We start from the raw sequence: 14,826 nt of genomic DNA, 5'->3' as shown, positions 1-14,826 counted from the left end.
TTACTGTGATTTGACCTCTCTGCTGGCTGAGATAAGCTCATTTTCAACGTCCAATTCAGAAAGTGATAAAAACAGATCCAGCCATAAAATGCATCATTCTTTTTTGTTTTAGACAACATTTCATGCACTGTTAAACATGTTAAAGCAAGTTGCAAGTGAAAATCTATGTCTCTGACTGAGTTTGCATTACTGTGATTTGACCTCTCTGCTGGCTGAGATAAGCTCATTTTCAACGTCCAATTCAGAATGTAATAAAACCAGATCCAGCCATAAAATGCATCATTCTTTTTTGTTTTAGACAACATTTCATGCACTGTTAAACATGTTAAAGCAAGTTGCAAGTGAAAATCTATGTCTCTGACTGAGTTTGCATTACTGTGATTTGACCTCTCTGCTGATTGAGATAAGCTCATTTTCAACGTCCAATTCAGAAAGTGATAAAAACAGTTCCAGCCATAAAATGCATCATTCTTTTTTGTTTTAGACAACATTTCATGCACTGTTAAACATGTTAAAGCAAGTTGCAAGTGAAAATCTATGTCTCTGACTGAGTTTGCATTACTGTGATTTGACCTCTCTGCTGGCTGAGATAAGCTCATTTTCAACGTCCAATTCAGAATGTAATAAAACCAGATCCAGCCATAAAATGCATCATTCTTTTTTGTTTTAGACAACATTTCATGCACTGTTAAACATGTTAAAGCAAGTTGCAAGTGAAAATCTATGTCTCTGACTGAGTTTGCATTACTATGATTTGACCTCTCTGCTGGCTGAGATAAGCTCATTTTCAACGTCCAATTCAGAATGTAATAAAACCAGATCCAGCTATAAAATGCATCATTCTTTTTTGTTTTAGACAACATTTCATGCACTGTTAAACATGTTAAAGCAAGTTGCAAGTGAAAATCTATGTCTCTGACTGAGTTTGCATTACTGTGATTTGACCTCTCTGCTGATTGAGATAAGCTCATTTTCAACGTCCAATTCAGAAAGTGATAAAAACAGATCCAGCCATAAAATGCATCATTCTTTTTTGTTTTAGACAACATTTCATGCACTGTTAAACATGTTAAAGCAAGTTGCAAGTGAAAATCAGTGTCTCTGACTGAGTTTGCATTACTGTGATTTGACCTCTCTGCTGGCTGAGATAAGCTCATTTTCAACGTCCAATTCAGAAAGTGATAAAAACAGATCCAGCCATAAAATGCATCATTCTTTTTTGTTTTAGACAACATTTCATGCACTGTTAAACATGTTAAAGCAAGTTGCAAGTGAAAATCTATGTCTCTGACTGAGTTTGCATTACTGTGATTTGACCTCTCTGCTGGCTGAGATAAGCTCATTTTCAACGTCCAATTCAGAATGTAATAAAACCTGATCCAGCTATAAAATGCATCATTCTTTTTTGTTTTAGACAACATTTCATGCACTGTTAAACATGTTAAAGCAAGTTGCAAGTGAAAATCAGTGTCTCTGACTGAGTTTGCATTACTGTGATTTGACCTCTCTGCTGGCTGAGATAAGCTCATTTTCAACGTCCAATTCAGAATGTAATAAAACCAGATCCAGCCATAAAATGCATCATTCTTTTTTTGTTTTAGACAACATTTCATGCACTGTTAAACATGTTAAAGCAAGTTGCAAGTGAAAATCTATGTCTCTGACTGAGTTTGCATTACTGCGATTTGACCTCTCTGCTGGCTGAGATAAGCTCATTTTCAACGTCCAATTCAGAATATAATAAAACCAGATCCAGCTATAAGATGCATCATTCTTTTTTGTTTTAGACAACATTTCATGCACTGTTAAACATGTTAAAGCAAGTTGCAAGTGAAAATCTATGTCTCTGACTGAGTTTGCATTACTGTGATTTGACCTCTCTGCTGGCTGAGATAAGCTCATTTTCAACGTCCTATTCAGAAAGTGATAAAAACAGATCCAGCCATAAAATGCATCATTCTTTTTTGTTTTAGACAACATTTCATGCACTGTTAAACATGTTAAAGCAAGTTGCAAGTGAAAAGCTATGTCTCTGACTGAGTTTGCATTACTGTGATTTGACCTCTCTGCTGGCTGAGATAAGCTCATTTTCAACGTCCAATTCAGAATGTAATAAAACCAGATCCAGCTATAAAATGCATCATTCTTTTTTTGTTTTAGACAACATTTCATGCACTGTTAAACATGTTAAAGCAAGTTGCAAGTGAAAATCTATGTCTCTGACTGAGCTTGCATTACTGTGATTTGACCTCTCTGCTGGCTGAGATAAGCTCATTTTCAACGTCCAATTCAGAATGTAATAAAACCAGATCCAGCTATAAGATGCATCATTCTTTTTTGTTTTAGACAACATTTCATGCACTGTTAAACATGTTAAAGCAAGTTGCAAGTGAAAATCTATGTCTCTGACTGAGTTTGCATTACTGTGATTTGACCTCTCTGCTGGCTGAGATAAGCTCATTTTCAACGTCCAATTCAGAAAGTGATAAAAACAGATCCAGCCATAAAATGCATCATTCTTTTTTGTTTTAGACAACATTTCATGCACTGTTAAACATGTTAAAGCAAGTTGCAAGTGAAAATCTATGTCTCTGACTGAGTTTGCATTACTGTGATTTGACCTCTCTGCTGGCTGAGATAAGCTCATTTTCAACGTCCAATTCAGAATGTAATAAAACCAGATCCAGCCATAAAATGCATCATTCTTTTTTGTTTTAGACAACATTTCATGCACTGTTAAACATGTTAAAGCAAGTTGCAAGTGAAAATCTATGTCTCTGACTGAGTTTGCATTACTGCCTATTTTGACCTCTGCTGGCTGAGAAAAGCTCATTTTCAACGTCCAATTCAGAATGTAATAAAACCTGATCCAGCTATAAAATGCATCATTCTTTTTTTGTTTTAGACAACATTTCATGCACTGTTAAACATGTTAAAGCAAGTTGCAAGTGAAAATCTATGTCTCTGACTGAGCTTGCATTACTGTGATTTGACCTCTCTGCTGGCTGAGATAAGCTCATTTTCAACGTCCAATTCAGAATGTAATAAAACCAGATCCAGCTATAAGATGCATCATTCTTTTTTGTTTTAGACAACATTTCATGCACTGTTAAACATGTTAAAGCAAGTTGCAAGTGAAAATCTATGTCTCTGACTGAGTTTGCATTACTGTGATTTGACCTCTCTGCTGGCTGAGATAAGCTCATTTTCAACGTCCAATTCAGAAAGTGATAAAAACAGATCCAGCCATAAAATGCATCATTCTTTTTTGTTTTAGACAACATTTCATGCACTGTTAAACATGTTAAAGCAAGTTGCAAGTGAAAATCTATGTCTCTGACTGAGTTTGCATTACTGTGATTTGACCTCTCTGCTGGCTGAGATAAGCTCATTTTCAACGTCCAATTCAGAATGTAATAAAACCAGATCCAGCCATAAAATGCATCATTCTTTTTTGTTTTAGACAACATTTCATGCACTGTTAAACATGTTAAAGCAAGTTGCAAGTGAAAATCTATGTCTCTGACTGAGTTTGCATTACTGTGATTTGACCTCTCTGCTGATTGAGATAAGCTCATTTTCAACGTCCAATTCAGAAAGTGATAAAAACAGATCCAGCCATAAAATGCATCATTCTTTTTTGTTTTAGACAACATTTCATGCACTGTTAAACATGTTAAAGCAAGTTGCAAGTGAAAATCTATGTCTCTGACTGAGTTTGCATTACTGTGATTTGACCTCTCTGCTGGCTGAGATAAGCTCATTTTCAACGTCCAATTCAGAAATTGATAAAAACAGATCCAGCCATAAAATGCATCATTCTTTTTTGTTTTAGACAACAATTTATGCACTGTTAAACATGTTAAAGCAAGTTGCAAGTGAAAATCTATGTCTCTGACTGAGTTTGCATTATTGTGATTTGACCTCTCTGCTGGCTGAGATAAGCTCATTTTCAACGTCCAATTCAGAAAGTGATAAAAACAGATCCAGCCATAAAATGCATCATTCTTTTTTGTTTTAGACAACATTTCATGCACTGTTAAACATGTTAAAGCAAGTTGCAAGTGAAAAGCTATGTCTCTGACTGAGTTTGCATTACTGTGATTTGACCTCTCTGCTGGCTGAGATAAGCTCATTTTCAACGTCCAATTCAGAATGTAATAAAACCAGATCCAGCTATAAAATGCATCATTCTTTTTTTGTTTTAGACAACATTTCATGCACTGTTAAACATGTTAAAGCAAGTTGCAAGTGAAAATCTATGTCTCTGACTGAGCTTGCATTACTGTGATTTGACCTCTCTGCTGGCTGAGATAAGCTCATTTTCAACGTCCAATTCAGAATGTAATAAAACCAGATCCAGCTATAAGATGCATCATTCTTTTTTGTTTTAGACAACATTTCATGCACTGTTAAACATGTTAAAGCAAGTTGCAAGTGAAAATCTATGTCTCTGACTGAGTTTGCATTACTGTGATTTGACCTCTCTGCTGGCTGAGATAAGCTCATTTTCAACGTCCAATTCAGAAAGTGATAAAAACAGATCCAGCCATAAAATGCATCATTCTTTTTTGTTTTAGACAACATTTCATGCACTGTTAAACATGTTAAAGCAAGTTGCAAGTGAAAATCTATGTCTCTGACTGAGTTTGCATTACTGTGATTTGACCTCTCTGCTGGCTGAGATAAGCTCATTTTCAACGTCCAATTCAGAATGTAATAAAACCAGATCCAGCCATAAAATGCATCATTCTTTTTTGTTTTAGACAACATTTCATGCACTGTTAAACATGTTAAAGCAAGTTGCAAGTGAAAATCTATGTCTCTGACTGAGTTTGCATTACTGTGATTTGACCTCTCTGCTGATTGAGATAAGCTCATTTTCAACGTCCAATTCAGAAAGTGATAAAAACAGATCCAGCCATAAAATGCATCATTCTTTTTTGTTTTAGACAACATTTCATGCACTGTTAAACATGTTAAAGCAAGTTGCAAGTGAAAATCTATGTCTCTGACTGAGTTTGCATTACTGTGATTTGACCTCTCTGCTGGCTGAGATAAGCTCATTTTCAACGTCCAATTCAGAAAGTGATAAAAACAGATCCAGCCATAAAATGCATCATTCTTTTTTGTTTTAGACAACAATTCATGCACTGTTAAACATGTTAAAGCAAGTTGCAAGTGAAAATCTATGTCTCTGACTGAGTTTGCATTACTGTGATTTGACCTCTCTGCTGGCTGAGATAAGCTCATTTTCAACGTCCAATTCAGAAAGTGATAAAAACAGATCCAGCCATAAAATGCATTATTCTTTTTTGTTTTAGACAACAATTCATGCACTGTTAAACATGTTAAAGCAAGTTGCAAGTGAAAATCTATGTCTCTGACTGAGTTTGCATTACTGTGATTTGACCTCTCTGCTGGCTGAGATAAGCTCATTTTCAACGTCCAATTCAGAATGTAATAAAACCAGATCCAGCCATAAAATGCATCATTCTTTTTTGTTTTAGACAACATTTCATGCACTGTTAAACATGTTAAAGCAAGTTGCAAGTGAAAATCTATGTCTCTGACTGAGTTTGCATTACTGTGATTTGACCTCTCTGCTGGCTGAGATAAGCTCATTTTCAACGTCCAATTCAGAATGTAATAAAACCAGATCCAGCTATAAAATGCATCATTCTTTTTTGTTTTAGACAACATTTCATGCACTGTTAAACATGTTAAAGCAAGTTGCAAGTGAAAATCTATGTCTCTGACTGAGTTTGCATTAATGTGATTTGACCTCTCTGCTGATTGAGATAAGCTCATTTTCAACGTCCAATTCAGAAAGTGATAAAAACAGATCCAGCCATAAAATGCATCATTCTTTTTTGTTTTAGACAACATTTCATGCACTGTTAAACATGTTAAAGCAAGTTGCAAGTGAAAATCAGTGTCTCTGACTGAGTTTGCATTACTGTGATTTGACCTCTCTGCTGGCTGAGATAAGCTCATTTTCAACGTCCAATTCAGAAAGTGATAAAAACAGATCCAGCCATAAAATGCATCATTCTTTTTTGTTTTAGACAACATTTCATGCACTGTTAAACATGTTAAAGCAAGTTGCAAGTGAAAATCTATGTCTCTGACTGAGTTTGCATTACTGTGATTTGACCTCTCTGCTGGCTGAGATAAGCTTATTTTCAACGTCCAATTCAGAATGTAATAAAACCTGATCCAGCTATAAAATGCATCATTCTTTTTTGTTTTAGACAACATTTCATGCACTGTTAAACATGTTAAAGCAAGTTGCAAGTGAAAATCAGTGTCTCTGACTGAGTTTGCATTACTGTGATTTGACCTCTCTGCTGGCTGAGATAAGCTCATTTTCAACGTCCAATTCAGAATGTAATAAAACCAGATCCAGCCATAAAATGCATCATTCTTTTTTGTTTTAGACAACATTTCATGCACTGTTAAACATGTTAAAGCAAGTTGCAAGTAAAAATCTATGTCTCTGACTGAGTTTGCATTACTGTGATTTGACCTCTCTGCTGGCTGAGATAAGCTCATTTTCAACGTCCAATTCAGAATGTAATAAAACCAGATCCAGCTATAAAATGCATCATTCTTTTTTGTTTTAGACAACATTTCATGCACTGTTAAACATGTTAAAGCAAGTTGCAAGTGAAAATCTATGTCTCTGACTGAGTTTGCATTACTGTGATTTGACCTCTCTGCTGATTGAGATAAGCTCATTTTCAACGTCCAATTCAGAAAGTGATAAAAACAGATCCAGCCATAAAATGCATCATTCTTTTTTGTTTTAGACAACATTTCATGCACTGTTAAACATGTTAAAGCAAGTTGCAAGTGAAAATCAGTGTCTCTGACTGAGTTTGCATTACTGTGATTTGACCTCTCTGCTGGCTGAGATAAGCTCATTTTCAACGTCCAATTCAGAAAGTGATAAAAACAGATCCAGCCATAAAATGCATCATTCTTTTTTGTTTTAGACAACATTTCATGCACTGTTAAACATGTTAAAGCAAGTTGCAAGTGAAAATCTATGTCTCTGACTGAGTTTGCATTACTGTGATTTGACCTCTCTGCTGGCTGAGATAAGCTCATTTTCAACGTCCAATTCAGAATGTAATAAAACCAGATCCAGCCATAAAATGCATCATTCTTTTTTGTTTTAGACAACATTTCATGCACTGTTAAACATGTTAAAGCAAGTTGCAAGTGAAAATCTATGTCTCTGACTGAGATTGCATTACTGTGATATGACCTCTCTGCTGGCTGAGATAAGCTCATTTTCAACGTCCAATTCAGAAAGTGATAAAAACAGATCCAGCCATAAAATGCATCATTCTTTTTTGTTTTAGAAAACATTTCATGCTCTGTTAAACATGTTAAAGCAAGTTGCAAGTGAAAATCTATGTCTCTGACTGAGTTTGCATTACTGTGATTTGACCTCTCTGCTGGCTGAGATAAGCTCATTTTCAACGTCCAATTCAGAATGTAGTAAAACCTGATCCAGCTATAAAATGCATCATTCTTTTTTGTTTTAGACAACATTTCATGCACTGTTAAACATGTTAAAGCAAGTTGCAAGTGAAAATCTATGTCTCTGACTGAGTTTGCATTACTGTGATTTGTCCTCTCTGCTGGCTGAGATAAGCTCATTTTCAACGTCCAATTCAGAATGTAATAAAACCAGATCCAGCTATAAAATGCATCATTCTTTTTTGTTTTAGACAACATTTCATGCACTGTTAAACATGTTAAAGCAAGTTGCAAGTAAAAATCTATGTCTCTGACTGAGTTTGCATTACTGTGATTTGACCTCTCTGCTGGCTGAGATAAGCTCATTTTCAACGTCCAATTCAGAATGTAATAAAACCAGATCCAGCTATAAAATGCATAATTCTTTTTTTGTTTTAGACAACATTTCATGCACTGTTAAACATGTTAAAGCAAGTTGCAAGTGAAAATCTATGTCTCTGACTGAGCTTGCATTACTGTGATTTGACCTCTCTGCTGGCTGAGATAAGCTCATTTTCAACGTCCAATTCAGAATGTAATAAAACCAGATCCAGCTATAAGATGCATCATTCTTTTTTGTTTTAGACAACATTTCATGCACTGTTAAACATGTTAAAGCAAGTTGCAAGTGAAAATCTATGTCTCTGACTGAGTTTGCATTACTGTGATTTGACCTCTCTGCTGGCTGAGATAAGCTCATTTTCAACGTCCAATTCAGAAAGTGATAAAAACAGATCCAGCCATAAAATGCATCATTCTTTTTTGCTTTAGACAACATTTCATGCACTGTTAAACATGTTAAAGCAAGTTGCAAGTGAAAATCTATGTCTCTGACTGAGTTTGCATTACTGTGATTTGACCTCTCTGCTGGCTGAGATAAGCTCATTTTCAACGTCCAATTCAGAATGTAATAAAACCTGATCCAGCTATAAAATGCATCATTCTTTTTTGTTTTAGACAACATTTCATGCACTGTTAAACATGTTAAAGCAAGTTGCAAGTGAAAATCAGTGTCTCTGACTGAGTTTGCATTACTGTGATTTGACCTCTCTGCTGGCTGAGATAAGCTCATTTTCAACGTCCAATTCAGAATGTAATAAAACCAGATCCAGCCATAAAATGCATCATTCTTTTTTGTTTTAGACAACATTTCATGCACTGTTAAACATGTTAAAGCAAGTTGCAAGTGAAAATCTATGTCTCTGACTGAGTTTGCATTACTATGATTTGACCTCTCTGCTGGCTGAGATAAGCTCATTTTCAACGTCCAATTCAGAATGTAATAAAACCAGATCCAGCTATAAAATGCATCATTGTTTTTTGTTTTAGACAACATTTCATGCACTGTTAAACATGTTAAAGCAAGTTGCACGTGAAAATCTATGTCTCTGACTGAGTTTGCATTACTGTGATTTGACCTCTCTGCTGATTGAGATAAGCTCATTTTCAACGTCCAATTCAGAAAGTGATAAAAACAGATCCAGCCATAAAATGCATCATTCTTTTTTGTTTTAGACAACATTTCATGCACTGTTAAACATGTTAAAGCAAGTTGCAAGTGAAAATCAGTGTCTCTGACTGAGTTTGCATTACTGTGATTTGACCTCTCTGCTGGCTGAGATAAGCTCATTTTCAACGTCCAATTCAGAAAGTGATAAAAACAGATCCAGCCATAAAATGCATCATTCTTTTTTGTTTTAGACAACATTTCATGCACTGTTAAACATGTTAAAGCAAGTTGCAAGTGAAAATCTATGTCTCTGACTGAGTTTGCATTACTGTGATTTGACCTCTCTGCTGGCTGAGATAAGCTCATTTTCAACGTCCAAGTCAGAATGTAATAAAACCAGATCCAGCTATAAAATGCATCATTCTTTTTTGTTTTAGACAACATTTCATGCACTGTTAAACATGTTAAAGCAAGTTGCAAGTGAAAATCTATGTCTCTGACTGAGTTTGCATTACTGTGATTTGACCTCTCTGCTGATTGAGATAAGCTCATTTTTAACGTCCAATTCAGAAAGTGATAAAAACAGATCCAGCCATAAAATGCATCATTCTTTTTTGTTTTAGACAACATTTCATGCACTGTTAAACATGTGAAAGCAAGTTGCAAGTGAAAATCAGTGTCTCTGACTGAGTTTGCATTACTGTGATTTGACCTCTCTGCTGGCTGAGATAAGCTCATTTTCAACGTCCAATTCAGAAAGTGATAAAAACAGATCCAGCCATAAAATGCATCATTCTTTTTTGTTTTAGACAACATTTCATGCACTGTTAAACATGTTAAAGCAAGTTGCAAGTGAAAATCTATGTCTCTGACTGAGTTTGCATTACTGTGATTTGACCTCTCTGCTGGCTGAGATAAGCTCATTTTCAACGTCCAATTCAGAATGTAATAAAACCAGATCCAGCCATGAAATGCATCATTCTTTTTTGTTTTAGACAACATTTCATGCACTGTTAAACATGTTAAAGCAAGTTGCAAGTGAAAATCTATGTCTCTGACTGAGTTTGCATTACTGTGATTTGACCTCTCTGCTGGCTGAGATAAGCTCATTTTCAACGTCCAATTCAGAATGTAATAAAACCAGATCCAGCCATAAAATGCATCATTCTTTTTTGTTTTAGACAACATTTCATGCACTGTTAAACATGTTAAAGCAAGTTGCAAGTGAAAATCTATGTCTCTGACTGAGATTGCATTACTGTGATATGACCTCTCTGCTGGCTGAGATAAGCTCGTTTTCAACGTCCAATTCAGAAAGTGATAAAAACAGATCCAGCCATAAAATGCATCATTCTTTTTTGTTTTAGAAAACATTTCATGCTCTGTTAAACATGTTAAAGCAAGTTGCAAGTGAAAATCTATGTCTCTGACTGAGTTTGCATTACTGTGATTTGACCTCTCTGCTGGCTGAGATAAGCTCATTTTCAACGTCCAATTCAGAATGTAGTAAAACCTGATCCAGCTATAAAAAGCATCATTCTTTTTTGTTTTAGACAACATTTCATGCACTGTTAAACATGTTAAAGCAAGTTGCAAGTGAAAATCTATGTCTCTGACTGAGTTTGCATTACTGTGATTTGTCCTCTCTGCTGGCTGAGATAAGCTCATTTTCAACGTCCAATTCAGAATGTAATAAAACCAGATCCAGCTATAAAATGCATCATTCTTTTTTGTTTTAGACAACATTTCATGCACTGTTAAACATGTTAAAGCAAGTTGCAAGTAAAAATCTATGTCTCTGACTGAGTTTGCATTACTGTGATTTGACCTCTCTGCTGGCTGAGATAAGCTCATTTTCAACGTCCAATTCAGAATGTAATAAAACCAGATCCAGCTATAAAATGCATAATTCTTTTTTTGTTTTAGACAACATTTCATGCACTGTTAAACATGTTAAAGCAAGTTGCAAGTGAAAATCTATGTCTCTGACTGAGCTTGCATTACTGTGATTTGACCTCTTTGCTGGCTGAGATAAGCTCATTTTCAACGTCCAATTCAGAATGTAATAAAACCAGATCCAGCTATAAGATGCATCATTCTTTTTTGTTTTAGACAACATTTCATGCACTGTTAAACATGTTAAAGCAAGTTGCAAGTGAAAATCTATGTCTCTGACTGAGTTTGCATTACTGTGATTTGACCTCTCTGCTGGCTGAGATAAGCTCATTTTCAACGTCCAATTCAGAATGTAATAAAACCAGATCCAGCCATAAAATGCATCATTCTTTTTTGTTTTAGACAACATTTCATGCACTGTTAAACATGTTAAAGCAAGTTGCAAGTGAAAATCTATGTCTCTGACTGAGATTGCATTACTGTGATATGACCTCTCTGCTGGCTGAGATAAGCTCGTTTTCAACGTCCAATTCAGAAAGTGATAAAAACAGATCCAGCCATAAAATGCATCATTCTTTTTTGTTTTAGAAAACATTTCATGCTCTGTTAAACATGTTAAAGCAAGTTGCAAGTGAAAATCTATGTCTCTGACTGAGTTTGCATTACTGTGATTTGACCTCTCTGCTGGCTGAGATAAGCTCATTTTCAACGTCCAATTCAGAATGTAGTAAAACCTGATCCAGCTATAAAAAGCATCATTCTTTTTTGTTTTAGACAACATTTCATGCACTGTTAAACATGTTAAAGCAAGTTGCAAGTGAAAATCTATGTCTCTGACTGAGTTTGCATTACTGTGATTTGTCCTCTCTGCTGGCTGAGATAAGCTCATTTTCAACGTCCAATTCAGAATGTAATAAAACCAGATCCAGCTATAAAATGCATCATTCTTTTTTGTTTTAGACAACATTTCATGCACTGTTAAACATGTTAAAGCAAGTTGCAAGTAAAAATCTATGTCTCTGACTGAGTTTGCATTACTGTGATTTGACCTCTCTGCTGGCTGAGATAAGCTCATTTTCAACGTCCAATTCAGAATGTAATAAAACCAGATCCAGCTATAAAATGCATAATTCTTTTTTTGTTTTAGACAACATTTCATGCACTGTTAAACATGTTAAAGCAAGTTGCAAGTGAAAATCTATGTCTCTGACTGAGCTTGCATTACTGTGATTTGACCTCTTTGCTGGCTGAGATAAGCTCATTTTCAACGTCCAATTCAGAATGTAATAAAACCAGATCCAGCTATAAGATGCATCATTCTTTTTTGTTTTAGACAACATTTCATGCACTGTTAAACATGTTAAAGCAAGTTGCAAGTGAAAATCTATGTCTCTGACTGAGTTTGCATTACTGTGATTTGACCTCTCTGCTGGCTGAGATAAGCTCATTTTCAACGTCCAATTCAGAAAGTGATAAAAACAGATCCAGCCATAAAATGCATCATTCTTTTTTTGCTTTAGACAACATTTCATGCACTGTTAAACATGTTAAAGCAAGTTGCAAGTGAAAATCTATGTCTCTGACTGAGTTTGCATTACTGTGATTTGACCTCTCTGCTGGCTGAGATAAGCTCATTTTCAACGTCCAATTCAGAATGTAATAAAACCTGATCCAGCTATAAAATGCATCATTCTTTTTTGTTTTAGACAACATTTCATGCACTGTTAAACATGTTAAAGCAAGTTGCAAGTGAAAATCAGTGTCTCTGACTGAGTTTGCATTACTGTGATTTGACCTCTCTGCTGGCTGAGATAAGCTCATTTTCAACGTCCAATTCAGAATGTAATAAAACCAGATCCAGCCATAAAATGCATCATTCTTTTTTGTTTTAGACAACATTTCATGCACTGTTAAACATGTTAAAGCAAGTTGCAAGTGAAAATCTATGTCTCTGACTGAGTTTGCATTACTATGATTTGACCTCTCTGCTGGCTGAGATAAGCTCATTTTCAACGTCCAATTCAGAATGTAATAAAACCAGATCCAGCTATAAAATGCATCATTCTTTTTTGTTTTAGACAACATTTCATGCACTGTTAAACATGTTAAAGCAAGTTGCAAGTGAAAATCTATGTCTCTGACTGAGTTTGCATTACTGTGATTTGACCTCTCTGCTGATTGAGATAAGCTCATTTTCAACGTCCAATTCAGAAAGTGATAAAAACAGATCCAGCCATAAAATGCATCATTCTTTTTTGTTTTAGACAACATTTCATGCACTGTTAAACATGTTAAAGCAAGTTGCAAGTGAAAATCAGTGTCTCTGACTGAGTTTGCATTACTGTGATTTGACCTCTCTGCTGGCTGAGATAAGCTCATTTTCAACGTCCAATTCAGAAAGTGATAAAAACAGATCCAGCCATAAAATGCATCATTCTTTTTTGTTTTAGACAACATTTCATGCACTGTTAAACATGTTAAAGCAAGTTGCAAGTGAAAATCTATGTCTCTGACTGAGTTTGCATTACTGTGATTTGACCTCTCTGCTGGCTAAGATAAGCTCATTTTCAACGTCCAAGTCAGAATGTAATAAAACCAGATCCAGCTATAAAATGCATCATTCTTTTTTGTTTTAGACAACATTTCATGCACTGTTAAACATGTTAAAGCAAGTTGCAAGTGAAAATCTATGTCTCTGACTGAGTTTGCATTACTGTGATTTGACCTCTCTGCTGATTGAGATAAGCTCATTTTTAACGTCCAATTCAGAAAGTGATAAAAACAGATCCAGCCATAAAATGCATCATTCTTTTTTGTTTTAGACAACATTTCATGCACTGTTAAACATGTTAAAGCAAGTTGCAAGTGAAAATCAGTGTCTCTGACTGAGTTTGCATTACTGTGATTTGACCTCTCTGCTGGCTGAGATAAGCTCATTTTCAACGTCCAATTCAGAAAGTGATAAAAACAGATCCAGCCATAAAATGCATCATTCTTTTTTGTTTTAGACAACATTTCATGCACTGTTAAACATGTTAAAGCAAGTTGCAAGTGAAAATCTATGTCTCTGACTGAGTTTGCATTACTGTGATTTGACCTCTCTGCTGGCTGAGATAAGCTCATTTTCAACGTCCAATTCAGAATGTAATAAAACCAGATCCAGCCATAAAATGCATCATTCTTTTTTGTTTTAGACAACATTTCATGCACTGTTAAACATGTTAAAGCAAGTTGCAAGTGAAAATCTATGTCTCTGACTGAGTTTGCATTACTGTGATTTGACCTCTCTGCTGGCTGAGATAAGCTCATTTTCAACGTCCAATTCAGAATGTAATAAAACCAGATCCAGCTATAAAATGCATCATTCTTTTTTGTTTTAGACAACATTTCATGCACTGTTAAACATGTTAAAGCAAGTTGCAAGTGAAAATCTATGTCTCTGACTGAGCTTGCATTACTGTGATGTGACCTCTCTGCTGGCTGAGATAAGCTCATTTTCAACGTCCAATTCAGAATGTAATAAAACCAGATCCAGCTATAAAATGCATCATTCTTTTTTGTTTTAGACAACATTTCATGCACTGTTAAACATGTTAAAGCAAGTTGCAAGTGAAAATCTGTCTCTGACTGAGTTTGCATTACTGTGATTTGACCTCTCTGCTGGCTGAGATAAGCTCATTTTTAACGTCCAATTCAGAATGTAATAAAACCAGATCCAGCTATAAAATGCATCATTCTTTTTTTGTTTTAGATAACATTTCATGCACTGTTAAACATGTTAAAGCAAGTTGAAAGTAAAAATCTATGTCTCTGACTGAGTTTGCATTACTGTGATTTGACCTCTCTGCTGGCTGAGATAAGCTCATTTTCAACGTCCAATTCAGAATGTAATAAAACCAGATCCAGCCATAAAATGCATCATTCTTTTTTGTTTTAGACAACATTTCATG

This window comes from Danio rerio, chromosome 22 (genome assembly GCF_052040795.2).
Source record: "Danio rerio strain M-AB ecotype USA chromosome 22, GRCz13ab, whole genome shotgun sequence".
Taxonomy (NCBI): Eukaryota; Metazoa; Chordata; class Actinopteri; order Cypriniformes; family Danionidae; genus Danio; species Danio rerio.
The sequence above is the reverse complement of the archived record's forward strand: the minus strand, read 5'-3'. Positions refer to the sequence as shown.